At 38.6% G+C, this 15,684-nt stretch overlaps 1 pseudogene; it reads right to left on the reverse strand.

Annotated features, from left to right (window-relative positions):
* Positions 1-54: 54 nt before the first annotated feature.
* On the reverse strand, positions 55-1,250 carry LOC115306550 (annotated as a pseudogene).
* Positions 1,251-15,684: the final 14,434 nt, after the last annotated feature.

Consider the following 15,684-nt stretch of genomic DNA (forward strand, 5'->3'; position numbering starts at 1 on the left):
GACCAGGAAGAGGAGGGATCTGCTCCAATGATGTCATAGCCATTGGTAGCCACAGGGGGGTGGGACTGGTCATGCAGCCTTGTGTCAGGAGTAATGATTGTAGAGGGGCGGGGCATGAAGAGTGCCATTCTGGAAACAGTGCTGTCGAGAAGCAATATATTCTGCATAACTGATTGTCACCTTCTCACTTCGGTACCTGGTGAGTTTGATCGTTTTTCTGAATTCACTGGTAATTGGAGCCTTAAAGCCACCTTTCCTGAGCAAGGAGTCTATTGTCTGGATCTGATCCCAGTCTTGTTCCTTAGCAACCTCAGGTAAGTATGTGGCTGTACGTTTGACACCTTTTTCATTGATGAATTCAATTCGAATCCCATGGACCCCTACCTCCCAGTCCAGGTAATCACTGGCATCCTCAAAGTTAGTAAGGAGGGAGACAGAGCAGAAAAGTTTAGGCAGCTCTTCTCGGGTCAGAGGGGGGAATCGGCTGTCCTTAAGTGCACTGGTTAACGTGTATTCCCTGAGTCCTGAATGAAGATTCATGGCTGAGAAGGTCCCAATGCAGCCAGGAAGCCGCTTGTCCCGCCCTGTCTTCCATGTCACAAAGAGCGGATAGGGGTCATTGGTGAATCTAGGAAGTCGTGGCTGTGGGAAGCCATAGAGGTGACAGTAGAGGACATCAAAGCAGTAGCAGCACAACTCTGCAGTCACCACCAGATTCTTGGTAGTGTTGGCAGTTCCATTGGGCCGGGGGAGAGGGCTCAATGCTCCCGATGCGGGATTCATTCGTGTAATGGGAGAATTTCCAGGTCCCAAAGTTAAGTCCGACACATTTTCCTGACCACTGCTGCCATCCACATGCTGGTGGTTTTGAAGAGGTCCTGAACTAGAGCCGAGGACAGTTGTGGACTGGTTCCCGTGACTGTGTGTTCCACTTCCAGATAGCTTGGGCTTCTTGACCCCACAACAGCCTACTGCCAACTTGGGCTCAAGTGGAGGAACACAACGTCTTTTTCCCATCCTGATTCAGTGCTAGAGGTCTGGAATGCAGCAGAACCTGAAAGCAGATAGTTTCTATTGCCAGGAGCACAGCTATAACAGAGGAGGGAAGCTATTTTATCTCTGAAACAAATTTTCTTCCTTCTGATTCCATTCCTTCTTCTTGTACCTTTTCTCCTGGCCCAGACACTGCCAGGGTGGATGGGACCGCTCGCGCTCTACCTTCTCCTCCTGCTTCATGGAGCCAGGCGCCTGGGTGGGGGCTCCTGAGAGAAGCGGGCCTGCGGGCGGGCCAGACGCGCGGTGCGGACGGGCCGGGGCGAATTAGTCTTGCTTTTAAATCTAAGATTCTAATGTATAATCATATATCTAATGTCAGTTATTAAATAATAACTCACTCTTTGCCTTTACATTCTTTTTACTACAAATTTTAATCCACCCTAGGCAATCAGACAGCTAGAGTAAATGTGTGCTCTGGAAGATATTTTTTAAAAAATTTAAATCTTTATTTTTGAGGGGCACCTGGGTGGCTCAGTTGGTTGGGCCTCCGACTTCGGCTCAGGTCAGATCTCACGTTCGTGGGTTCGAGCCCTGTGCAGGCTCTGTGCTGACAACTAGCTCAGAGCCTGGAGCCTGTTTCCGGTTCTGTGTCTCCTTCTCTCTCTCCCCCTCCCCCTCTCATGTTCTGTCTCTCTCTGTATCAAAAATAAATAAAACATTAAAAAAATTTAAAAAATCTTTATTTTTGAAAGAGAGAGAGAGAGTGTGAGTGGGGGAAGAACAGAGAGAGAGGGGGAGACAGAATCGGAAGCAGACTCCAGAATCTGAGCTGTCAGCCCAGAGCCCAGTGTGGGGCTTGAACTCAGGAACTGTGAGAACATGACCTAAGCAGAAGTTGGATGCTTAACCAACTGTGCCACCCAGGTGCCCCATCTAGAAGAAAATTTTAAAATACTATAATTGCATCACTACAGTTAGTTATTAAAGTACTATTACTATTACCTTGTTCATTTGTGTATTCCCATGCCTGGGAAAATACTTGGCACATAGTAAGTAGGCTCTATCAATAAATGTAAAGTGAATGAATAGATAATTATATGCATGAATGGAGTGGAGAAAATCTTCATAGGGAAACAGTTTTGCAGCATCACATAATATGAACACCTTTTCCTGTCTTTTCCTTCTCAGAGTCCTATTTGCCTAGAACTCAGGGAATTCCTTATTACTTCTTCCTGCTTTTATCTGCTGTGTATTTTCCTCTGGGAGTTTTATATCTTTTTTGATTAAGCTACAAACCACGCTATCCTCAAAGTACATTTCAGCTTTTACTGAATTTACAAAAAAATGAAACTTTTTTCTGTCAAACTATGTCTTATTTCTCACTAAAAATTAGAATTTAATTTGATATGTGATTCAGAACTACTTGCTTATTGGTAGGGAAGGTAGAGAGACATGATTTGTCTATTTAAGCCTATTATTTACATTCTGTGATGTTAACTGAGGTGGAATGAGGAAATAGTCAGAAAATTAATTATAGTAATAGTAAGCTAACATATTAAGAGCATATTTTGTATTAATTAGATACTATGTTAAGCTAATTTTATATGACCATATTTATGTTTCACAAGAACACAATAACAGATATTAGTGTTGGCCCAAAGTACAGTGAGGAAATTGAGCCTCAATTTAGATAACAATAACCTGCACAAGACATAAAGTTATAAAGTGGCAAAGCCAGAAAAAACTGATCTCTGTGAGATTCCAGAGTCTGTAATCTTTATATTCTGATATGCTGCCCTGGATCTTGAAAATAATTCAAAGATAATTTAGAGAAAAATGAAATTAAGTGCTAAACACCAAGAAATTTGGGGTGCCTGGGTGGCTCAGTCAAGTAAGCGTCTGGCTTTGGCTCAGGTCATGATCTCACTGTTCGTGGGTTCGAGCCCAGAATTGGGCTCTGTGCTGACAGCTCAGAGCCTGGAGCCTGCTTCAGATTCTGTGTCTCCTTCTCTCTGTGACCCTCCCCTGCTCGCACTGTCTCCCTCTGTCTCTCAAAAATAAATAAAAAACATAAAAAAATTAAACACCAAGAAATTTAGAGCAGCCTGGTTTTATTCTATTAAAACAAAAAGTATGTAGTTAAGAGTAGGTGGGTTAGCATTTTGACCAAAATTTGTAATATTAAGAAAAAAACCACAACTGTTGTTGAGGGAAGCAGTGGGAGGCTTGTAAGTGGAAGGTGGAAGTGGAAGCTCCCACATCATTTCTATGTTTGTGTTCTTACATCACACACATACTGTACTTGCAGTTATGAAGATCAGAGTTGCATATGGAAGACAGAGATTTCGGAATTCAGAAAGCTATTTGCTAACACAAATAAGAATATTCTTAAAATATGTTACTCAGACTTCTTTAGGCTTGGAATTATGCACGATTTAACAAAATTATCTTACAAAGGTACATATTTTCCAAGATGTCAACCTTTCCCCCCTAGAATATATCATGTGAAAAAGTAATTTTAAAAAATAATAAAAAGCAAACCAAGACCAAAAGAATAACAACATCTCTCTCTCTCTCTCTCTCTCTCTCTCTCTCTCTCTCTCTCTCTCTCTCTCACACACACACACACACACACACACACACACCTTCTCTCTCCCCCTCATCTACTCAGTATCCACAATAGAAGGTTTCTAAATTTCTGTGTATTGGAGTTTAATAACTATCTATATTGCTGTTTATCCTTCACTTTCAGTTTTTTACTTCCCCAATTATCTTTGTAAAGCAACCTTTGTGCAAATCTCGTTATTTAATAATGACAAATTTCTAGAACATGATATTTTAGGCATTGATTTAATCTAGGTCTATGGCAAGTACTAGGAGACTGAATATCACTGTAATTGGCTAACATTTATCTTAATTTCACGATTATATTTCTTGCCCACATTAAGCTTTTGATTAGGTGTTCCTATATTGGGACATAGTATTCTCATGTTTTTATCTTAAAGAAGTCTCACCCTAAAATTGACACAAAGACTTTCTCATGCCTTCAAAAATTTTATCAAAGATCAAAGACTTAAACTCTAATAATAAAGATGTGTGTGTGTGTGTGTGTGTGTGTGTGTGTGTGTGTGTTTGTGTGTGTTGGGTAGAGCAGGGAAGGGAAGGGAAGAAGGAGGAGTTAAAATGGATAGAGGCAAAGACAGATATACCATAAGCTAATTGAGAATAGAACAGGAAATATAATTAGTTCAGTTTTAGTCCATAATATTTAAGTGGTTTGTAGTCATTTCTGTATAGTTAATTATTTGCTGTTATAGTGTAAGAACAGGTGCTAAGAAGAGCCCTACAACCTGCTGTGTCAATTAGCCCATTGTTATGATATGAAGGTGTGGGACCAAATGTCTTCTTGCACTGTAAATATGTCCTATGGAACCAGGAACAGAAATAAGTGGTTAGTGAATGAGAAACAAGAATTAAAATGTATGGAGCCAGAAGCTAGTCTATGAGAAAATTCTTTCCTCCATCATTCCATCTCAGAGGATGGTATGTCTCAGACCCACCAGGGTGTATCTCTACATCAACACTGGATTTCATTCCCTCAGGTGTCTTCCAGAAACTTGCTCTGTTGCTTATACCAATGTGTGCATTTATGGTGTCTGACTGTTCAGATAATAAAAAATAAATACCTTCTAGTTTTAAATTAGACCACTTTTGAGAGGTCTACCCACTTTCTAGGTCACATTACCAGTATAAAGTATGGCATCATTTATTTATTCATTCAGTAAATATTTAATAAGCATGTATGCATCAGTTTTCTATTGCTGTGTAACAAACTACTCCAAAACATAATGGCTTCAAACAAAAACAGCTATTTATACTGCTCATGAATCTGTAATTTGGCAGGGTTCAGTGTAAATAGTTCATCCTTATTTCACATGGTTAGCTGGGGTGGATTCACTGGGAGCTGGAGAATTCACTTAGAAAATGGCCCATTTATATGGCTGGTAAATTGGCACTGTCTTTTGTCTGGGAGTTTAGCCAGGGCTCTGGGCCAGGGACTTTGATACCTCTTTACATTGGTTACTCCATGGACTGCTAGGGCTTTTGCACAGTATAGTGGGTGAATTTCATGAACAAGATCCTGTGGAAACAAGGCAGAAGTGAATGACATTTTTATGACCTGGTTTCAGAAGTCATGTAGCACCACTACCTCAATATTGAGGAAGGCAGTCCTTAAAGTTCAGTCAGGTTCAAGAGGAGGTGACATAGAGACTCATAGTTGATGGGTGGGTGTCAAACATCACATATTAAGAAGAGCATATGGAATGTTGTATTAGTTTTCTAGGGCTTCTGAAAGGCTTGAAACAGCAGAAATTTATTATCTCATGATTCTGGAGGCTGGAAATACAAAATCAAGCCTCTCAAAAACTTTAGGGAAGAAATCATTTCTTGTCCTTCTTTTAGCGTCTGGAGTTGCTGTCAATCCTTGGTGTTCCTTGACTCATAGATGCATAACTCCAATCTCTTCCTCTGTCATCACATAACAAGCATTTTCTCCCTGTCTGTCTTTCTCTCCTTTAAAAAGTTTTTTTAAATGTTATATTTATTTTTGAGAGTGAGACAGAGTGTGAGCAGGGGAGGGGCAGAGAGACAGACACACACAGAATCCTAAGCAGGCTCCAAGCTCTGAGCTGTCAGCACAGACCCCAATGGGGCGCTCAAACTCACCAGCTATGAGATCATGACCTGAGCCAAAGTTGAATGCTTAACTGACTGAGCCACCCATTCATCCCTCTCTCTCCTTTTTTTGACAACTGTCATATTGGCTTAATGGCCCACCCTATTCTAGAGTGGCCTCATTTTTAGCTAATTATATCTACAATGGCCCTAATTCCAAATAAGGGCACTTACTTAGGTAGTGGTGGTTAGGACCTCAGCATATCTTTCTGAGGACACAATTCAACCCATAACAGATGCGAAGTGTTGTGTTTTCTTTGGGAAATATAATCTGCAACGTTGTACTAAATAGTAGGCACTATTATGTATGTGTGTGTGTGTGTGTGTATACGTATAAATGATACACTGAATAGGTGATAAACTGGTGATTTTTGTAATCTAGACTCCATTAAATAAAACTTTGTCTTGTGCTTAGAACATTGCTGACATAGTGTAGGAACTCAATGAATATTCTCAATAAATAGAATGAATGAAAATAAAGACTCTGTTCTAATAGAGTTTACAGTTTTGACTAATACAAACAACCAACCAATTTATCACACAACTATATAAGGACAAGCTAAAATACATGCTATTTATTCATATTTAATTTACTAAGCACATATTTCCTGTCAGGTATTTCTCTAATAAGTGAGTATAAAGCAGTGAATGAAACAAAATTTCTATCTTCATTCAGTGTCAGAGAATAAGTAAGCAAATATACATAATAAGTAAGATGGTGATAAGTCTTATGGAGAAAAAATAAGAAAGAGAAAGGAAATGAGTGTGGTATTGTTATGGAAACCCAGGTTTGGCTCAAAAGGCCAATTGCTCAAAAGGCCAATAGGCAAGACCACAAGACCATAAGGAGTTTTGACTGGAAAGGAATATGAGCTTTTTTCAGGTGGCTGGCCACCTGGGGAGAAGGCAGACTCTTGTCTAAAAGCCAACTCCCTGGTTTCTGCCTGGCACAGAAATTTTAAAGGGGTTTAATCAGTAAAGGGTGTGCAGGGGTGGGTGACATTTCTCAATTATGTGCAGACTTGATAATGACAACTACAGAGTTTTCTCAGTGCTCGGAGGTTGTGCAAGAAGGTCTGATTCCTTGGTATCCAGGGGTTGTGTGGGAATACTCTGTTGTTTCTGCAAAGGAGGGTAAGGGCTGCACATGTGCAGAAGGAGCTCAGTAAACTCATTTGTTTGACCTTAAAAACGAAAAACATTTTGCTAAAAGATTGCTGGGCCAATCATGAAGCTAAAGGAGCCTCAGACAGACTTGCTGGTGTCTGGCCTGGGAGTGTTCTGGTCCTTTATTCCTCAAGGTCAGTGGTCTGCAAATCTCAAAGAAAGTAAATTAGTTCTGTTACAAATCAAGGGCCTTAAGTCACAAGCTAATTTGCTTCAAGTTAACTCTTCAGCCTAGCTGGAGTGCTGTTACAGAATCGGTGATGTTCACATAGGATGCTCCTTAGTCTATATTACTGAGGTAGTGTTTCTGCAGAAATCTGAAAGAAATAAATAAGGAGATAAGCCATATATAAATATGGGAAAAATGTATTCCAGCAGAGGACAGGTGAAGGGCAGAGTCCTTGAAATTAGAAAGGGTTTGGCATGTTTGAGAACTGCTTATGGAAACTGGAATGGAGTGAGTAAGGGGAAGGGAGGTGGAAATAGGGATCGGGGATTTATAAGCAAGCTAGTGTAAGGACTTTGATTTTTACTTCAGCTGAGATGGAAAGCCATTGAAGGTTGAGAGGAGAAGATTGATGTGGAATGACTTATGCAGAATCTCAGCTAAAAGTCAGTTTTCAGATTTTATAACACTCCCCCCCAAATAGATTATTATGAGAATATGTAGCAGGAGAATCTAGTGATCTAGTCAAGTGGTGGGGAGTTTTGAGCTGACAAGTGGGAGATGAGAATAGTTCTCCAATTTTATCTCAATTTGATTTTTAACACCTACAGAAGTTACATTATTTAATGTTCTCATATTACATGTCAAACTCCCTCTAGTATTCAAATACCTATGTATTTGAAAAGGAAAAAAATATTTAGTGATGGCTCCACTCTAATTACATTTTTGTTTAGGAGCAATAAGGATTATTCATACCTACAAATAGGAAACTGAAGTTTTTCTATTATCTTGTCATTTAGAAGAATAATGCTTGGCCCAAATGATAAAAAAAAATTTATGTCACTTGTTAATGGGGAGATAGTAAAAATTTAGTTCTGTGTATAATGAATATTTCTAATAATGATGCCATGGTTATAAAGTCAACATAATGGCCTTTAGTAATATGATAATTTGAAATGACCTCTTTATCATACACTACCTGTTACGGGCTGAATAGTTGTATCTTCCCAAATTCATGTGTTGAAACCCTAATATCCAAAGTGATGGTATTTGGAGATGGGATCTTTGGGAGGCTTTTAGGTCATAAGGGTGGGGCCCTCATATTACAACTAATGCACTTATTAGAAGAGACAGGAGAGAGCTTGATTCCTTTCTGCTCCCTGCCATGTGAGGATACAGCTGTCTGCAAAGCAGGCAGAAGGCCCTCACCAAAAATGGAATCTTCCAGCACCTTGATCTTGGACTACCCAACCTCCAGAAATGTGAGAAATAAATGTCCATTGTTTAAGACACCCAGCCTATAGTAATTTGTTACAGCAGCCCTAGCTAAGACACTACCCAAAAATGAAGAAATGATTTTTAAAGTTCTTTAGTGAACTTATGTCTATGGATATTGAAAGATTACACATTGCTTGGGTATGTTGGGAAACACAACTTCTGATCAGGATTTAGCAAACTTAAATTCTGCCCAATGCCTAGTTTTGTAAATAAAGTTCTATTAGAAGCACCTATCCATTTACATAGTTTTTTGTGGATTTTTTTTTCTACAATAGCATAGTTAAGTAGTTGTGACAGAAACTATATGGCCCACAAAGTTGAAAATATTTACTATCTGCTCCTTTATAGAAAGTTTGTTTCCCCTGCTTAAGTGATATGAATGGCAGCCTCAAAGAGGAAGGTCCACACTTCTCTAAATCCCAGAAAGGTAAAGTAATTATTGTTACTGGGGAGAAATTTATAAAATTGCATTTTTTTGCAATTAAAGTGTTGACTGAGGAATAAATGGGCATGGGGCCTTTATCTAAAACTGTTCTAAATGGCTTTGTAGATTGTTCACAAAATCATTTCTCTTTTTGTTTTTCTACCAGTCAATGGCACCACTTTAGTTGCCCAAGTCAGAAATCTAGCCCATGTCCTAACCCCTCTCAGTCCTTCTCTGCTTTATACCAATTCAGTAATTTCCCCATTCCCACCATTACCCTGGGGCACCTGGAATTCTACAAACTTGCCTGCAGTACTGAAAACATTTCTTAACAGCCTTTTCCACCCCCAGACATTCTTTTATATTCAATCTCTATCCTACACAGTGACCTTTTAAAAGGCCCAGTCCCCTATTTATATCCTTCAGTGGTTTTCTATTGCCTTTAGAAATAAATCTAAACACTGGAGCATAATTTATAGAGTCCTTCACAAATGGCCTTTATTTGACTAACTTCTCTTTACCCTTTAGGTCCCAGCTTATCTGTCACTTCCTCTGGGGGTCTTTCTCTGGTACCCAAATCTGGTTTAAGTCACTCTCAAATGACTTAAGTGTCTCCTAAGTTACTTTATAGTTTCTTGTTATAGAGAAGAACACATTGCCTTCTAATTGTTTGCTTAATTGTCTGTCTGAACAGGGTAATGCTGTACGGGCAAGGACCATGTCTTCATCAGCTGGGGACACGTTAGGGAGGAAAACAGACATAGTCTCTGTTGCCCAGGCACTTGCAGCATAGTGAGAGAGACTGATATTTATCAACTAATTACTGAGACATAAGCAGCAGCATCCTGTTTGGCGATTTTAAACTGAGGTTTTCAGCCCCTTTTGACTGAAACTATTTTTGTGGTCTTGTGATTTTTTTTATCCATTCACTGATTTAAGAAGAAGACAAAGATAGGCAAGAATAATGAGGTTACTGATCAGTTTTAAATTTAATAGTCCATAGGGAAGCAATAGTTTCGAAGCCTTTTAATTGCAAGAACTAATCACACCTAATGAAAAAAGGACTTGTCAAATTCTAAAAGGGTTTCTTTAATAATCAAGAATGAAAGCTTGCGTGGTACGGCAGAATTTTACCATAAACTCTGGAGGAGGGATACAGGATATGTTACACAGGGAGAAGACAAAAACTCTCTTTGGGCTGGGCAGAGAAACCTGGGGTAAAAGAGAAAGGAGAACAAATATGGAAAGTTGCACATGAGAGACCTTCCCACTCTCCTTTTTTCCTAAAATATAAGTTATGTGGGGGTAACAGAAAACCCAGGGTGGCGATGAAAAAATCCAGATTAGGATTTATTCTATTCTTTCCTTTCCATGGCCCTGGGAAGGTGAGAGCAGCTTAGAGATGTCTAGCATGATGCTGGAGCAGCACGGTATGTAGATGATTGGTAGCACTTACTAATGTCGGTGGCCCTGTACATGGGGTTGATAGGAGGAAGGGTTGACCCTCCCTAACTAAAGAGACATGGAATGCCAGATTCAAGTCCTGTTTGGTAGGGAAGGTCAATGGAGAAAACATAGGAACTGAGAAGTCTTGTTTATGGTTGTATTCCAAGCATGTAGCACAGATTACTGGCACATTATAGTGTATAGTAAATGTTTGTTGAATGGATTCATGAATGAAGAATCAGAAAACAGGGAGAAAATTGAATTTCCATTTATTTAAAAGAAATTTTTGAAGGAAATTGTTATGTAGATTCTTGACAAAGTCACTTAATTGAGGAATTAATCTTTAATTTTAGGAAAGGAACTTTATATCCAAGTGATATAAAGGAGGTCATAAAACCCTTACATCCTTGGATCGTTGACCTGGCTCTAGAGCCCATGGATTGTTAGTCATCTTGATAAAACTCTGACAGCTGACTTGATCTAACCCTTTTACAGTTGTTCCATGTCTTATGTTCTTACTTTCTAGTGCAGCAGTTACTGTCTAATGCCTAGCACAATGTGCAGTGCTTAGATAACACTCAAAATATATTTGTTGAATGGATTGTTGAGGGATTCATTTAATCTCCAGGTCTGAAAACTTAGGAAGAAGGAAAGATTCTCTCTTCTCCTGAGTCATATTTGTACTAATTATCTGTGTAGGGGTTCGGAGAGAGTTACCCCAAGATTCTCCATTTTGGCATGTTGTTGTTCCAAGCTGAAGGAATCAAGGCCTGAAAGACTCAGGAAGAAACTTTGACTTTCCCCTTAACTGCCTAAAAGAATTTAGGTAGCGGTGTAGCTCCAGGAATAGATCTATCACCCTAGAAAACTACATTGTGATATCAACTAGGGGTGATAGACAGGAACCTACCAAAGTCTGTTAAAATTCCTTTCTATATCCCATTGTTTCCATATGGCCCAGTGAATATTTGTTTACCAAACATTTGCTCTTTTTCTGCTTCCTGTGAATTACTTCACTTCCCTTTGAAGTCCCAGAACTTTCCCCAGGATAACCCACAGACCTCATTTTGCCTGGCCGTCTTTGGAATTTCATGTTTATATGGATTCCCTGTACAAATAAAATTAAATTTGATTTTCTCTTGCTAATCTATCTCACGTCAATTTAATATTTTGACTAGCTAGAAGAATCTCGAAGGATAAAGAAAAAAAATTTTCCTCCAACATCTGGATAGCATCAGGTATAAAGTAGTTACTCAAAAATATTTGTTGAAGAAACTGAATGAAAAAAAAAGAAAGAGGTGGACATTTTAGCTCATCGTGCATACTTCTACCAAAGAGATCTTTTCAAAGACTCTATGTCAGGTTTAAAACCTATTCTTTCTCTGTATTGCCTTCAGTATCATTTTTTAATGTGCTTTTGCCATAAAACCTTATGTTTAATCTTATGGTCATATAAGCATCATGAAAGGATATAGGATATATATTTAAAATAATTAGCTTCCTTCAGTTCTGTTTTTTTATGCTTTTTAAGGAGGGTACACTCTTAAGAAGAACCTTTGTTTTCCTGAATGAGATGATATGTGAAGGCATAAATATAGAAACAAGTGAAAGCTGTGTTCTGTACAGAAGGGGTGGAGAGACCTAAACACCTAGGTATATGGGTGTAGCCCACGCTTAATTTTTGGTCAGAAAAATTTCCTCCTTGAATGTGGGTTTGTTGCCTTCCGTTGAGACACATTTGTTACAATCCTTGTTTTCTGTTGGTGTCCACAGCTGACTTTCTGCCTGGTAAACTTGAACTTTACTCTTTTCCATGCAGTCAAAATATGATTCTGATTGCCCTTCCTGCTCACATGGCTGCTCTTTAGCCCTTGGCAGTGTTAAGGCCTTTTGAGTTTCTGCTGTATCCTCCATTTGACCTTCATCAAGGATATCTATCCTGCAAAGAGGGTGCCGGTCAGCTTTTCCCCCAATATGGTAAATCCCATGATTGGCCTATGGGCTTTCATCTCAGCATCTCTTGTCACACAGGAATAGAGGTAGGCCCTGTTTATGGCTGACCATGCCTCTCCATTGTTTCACCTATAGTGGGTATATGGCCATTTATTGGTCAGGGGCCCTTCTGAATAATGAACTCTCAGAGCCATAAAAAGGGAATGTTCCTCTCATCTACTATATCCATCTCCTCCCACAGGGCCTTGAAGCTAGGAGGGTGGGGCACACATCTGACTGCTTATCTTCTCTGCTTCTATTCCCATTTTTCTTCTTCAAACCATCAGGTTGGAAAGGATGGGCTTTCCCCTTTTCTGTGGCTGATTAAAATATTCTATGTCACTTAATTTCTTTAAAGCTATGATTGTGAGTAGGTTTAGGGAGATAGGAAAAAACTGCTTACCAATAGAGGACATACATAGAAAGCTATTTTTAAAATATTTACTTGCTAACCTCTGAGAATGGGTAATTTAGATGAGAGCCAGATATATTTAGGTTTCTGTGTGTTCACTAGGTTAAATAAATCTGAGGCACTTCCTCATGGAATGCCAGACTAGAAATTAATATTTAACTTAACCTCTGAGGTTACTTGATTTCTTTAGTGATCAGAGTTGTTCCTGGAAATGGAGATATACTAGTTTCATTCTGAATTCTGGGGACACTTTGCTTAACTTTGGTGTGGTAGACTAAGTTTATACTTTTGTATAATAATACTTAACTATCCTGCCATAATTATCTCTGTTTCAAAGTCTCTTTCTTCTTTAGGTTTATGTGAATTCAGAGCAAAGATCTTGTTTTTTCTTACATTTCCTATCATTACATCCCCAGCAGTCAACACACAGCAAGCGAAAACTAGTTGTTGAATAAATGACACAATTTAAACCTATGGTTAACATATATAGTTTACTTTAACAGTGGCAATATTATAAAAGGCCACAAGATGGGCTCATTACACTGTGAAAGTTTGTGAAACACTCTAAAATTATGAAATTAACATTTTTTCCTTGCAAAAATTGAGGATGATTTCATATACATTTCTTCATCTTAAAAATGAATTAAAGTACTTTCAGTAACAAATTCTGGCAACATTAGTCATTTCCTTGTCTAAAGAATTGTATTAAAAGGAAAGTAATGGTGTTATTTAATTATTATTTCCTCTTGTGACTTTGAAAAACATCAGGGTTTTATCTTTATCACTCTCTCAATATATTCCTTATCATAAAACTGAAATAATGTATCTTGCTACTTATGGAATAATTAATTTTTCTTCTTCAAAATTAAAATAGTGTTTGTTACACTTAGTAAATTGAATAAACCACTGCTTCTTGAAAACTGACTGTAGGGCAGTCTACACTATTATGTCTTTTGATACTTATTAACTAGATGAGGAAACTGGGGGTTTGAGATTGAAGCTTGCTGAAGTTATCTGAATAATAATTAGAGCGATATGATAGTGACTGAGGTATTACTTTAGATTGAATGGCCTCTTTGAGGATGTAACTTTGAAGCTAACCCAGGAATTAGAAGGAGCTATGTTTGTGAAGTTCTGGGGAAGAGTTTTCCAAACAGAAAGAACAACACGTACAAAGGCCCAAGATAGAAGGGGTATTGCTCTCAGTTTGGAAGGAACACAGAGCTGTGTAGCTCTAAAAGATTCATTCAGTATCACTCTCATGTCTATGTATTGTAAGACATTTACTGGCTTCCTTTGGAAGTAAGCAGCCGCAGAATTGTTGCTCATTCTGAGCTACTGTCTCATCCTACCAGGCAGAAGGAAGAACTGTTCTGGAATTGGCTGTTCTTCAGCTTTATAAAGAGGGTTAAGGCTTATATTTCATTTGGATGACCCTAAGCAAACAAAACCTCCCTGCACCTGCTAAAATCATAATGGGATTGGAATGTTCTCCATATATTAAGTATCTACTGCCATGCATTAAATGTAAAGCGATGAACAAATAAAATCCCTACCCTCAAGGGGCTTGTATTTGATGACCTCATGGCCAGGTATTATAGAATGGTTTATACAATTTACACATGGTTTACTTCAGTTCTCTTTAGTCCACCCACTACTTGACCAAGTTTAGAACTATTTTGTTTATTGGGTATTTGAACAAAAAAATAAGTGGCACTGATTGTCAGGATCTCCATTCTCCTGTCACAGTCCCCACTGGGTTCTTTTTAATAGTGGGAATTCTTCTGAAGATAGATGTAGTCCTGTTATTCCTGCCTACAAAGACCCAGAGCACTACTGCTGATTTCAGAAACCTGACAGATACAATGGCTGATTTCTACATTCTTGGTCTTTAATCCAGGCTCAGACTTGACACAGTCTCCATCATTCCCTACCTAGCTTCTGCTTATTAGGTCCAGGTAATTTCTTCATGGTTCTTGTCCCCTTAAGTCTGTTGCAGGAAAAACAGAAACTTACCACTCAATCACAGGGATCTAAAACCCAGTGGGGGGTTAATTATTACAGGCTCAACTGCCTTTTCTGATATTTTCCCATAATTTAGGGTACCTGGAAGAAAGTCAAGAGAGAAAAGATAAACTACATTACAACTGGCCTTTTGACACTAGAGACTTTATCACATGAGAATGGTGTAACACGCCCTTACATTTCACTAATTTATTGGGAAATCCTTTAAACAGAAATTGCAAACTATCTCTCTACCCTTAAGCACAGCTCTTTTATAACTTTTCTTTGTTATTGGAAGCAAACAATATTAGCAGACTACGTGTTTGGCCTATTTTTAAACTTCATATCACCTTATGGTAGCTTTCAGACCACCATATATTAGATATTCTATTACTGTACTAGTAAATTATTACAGACTTAGTGGTATAAAACAACATGCATTTATTATCTTATAATTTTGTAGACCAGAAGTCTTACAACATGTTCCACTGGGATAAATCAAGGTGTTGTCAGAGATAGGTTTCTTTCTAGAGGCTCTAGAGAAGAGTGTTTCCTTGACTTTTCCAACTTCTAGAGGGCACATGTGCTGCCTAGCTCTTGGTCCTCTACCTCCATCTTCAAAGCCAACAACTTTGCATATTTCTGTTTTCCTGTCCTTATCATGTTTCTTTCTAACCATAACTGGAAAAAGTTCTCTGCTTATAAGTACCCATTGATTATTTTGGGCCCCCCTGGAAAATCCAGGAAATTTTCTCTTCTCAAAATCCATGCCCATAACCACATTGTCAAAGCACATTTTGCTATTTGAGGTAACATATTCACAGGTCATAGGGATGACATTGTAGACATCTTTGGGGCCATTATTTTGTCTACTCTATGCTTTTCTAAAAAAATAGCATGCACTGAGAAATGTATTTGTGTAACTTCTATAAATCCCCTGTATAGAAATCCTGCGGTTTTTAGTTAAAACTCAACTCACCTCTCCTGCTCTCCTCTTCCCATTCCTAATTTTCTTCTCTGGGGAATAAATGTAGAAAGAAAAGTAGATGAATACTATATTTT

Source organism: Suricata suricatta, chromosome 1 (genome assembly GCF_006229205.1).
Source record: "Suricata suricatta isolate VVHF042 chromosome 1, meerkat_22Aug2017_6uvM2_HiC, whole genome shotgun sequence".
NCBI classification, from domain to species: Eukaryota; Metazoa; Chordata; class Mammalia; order Carnivora; family Herpestidae; genus Suricata; species Suricata suricatta.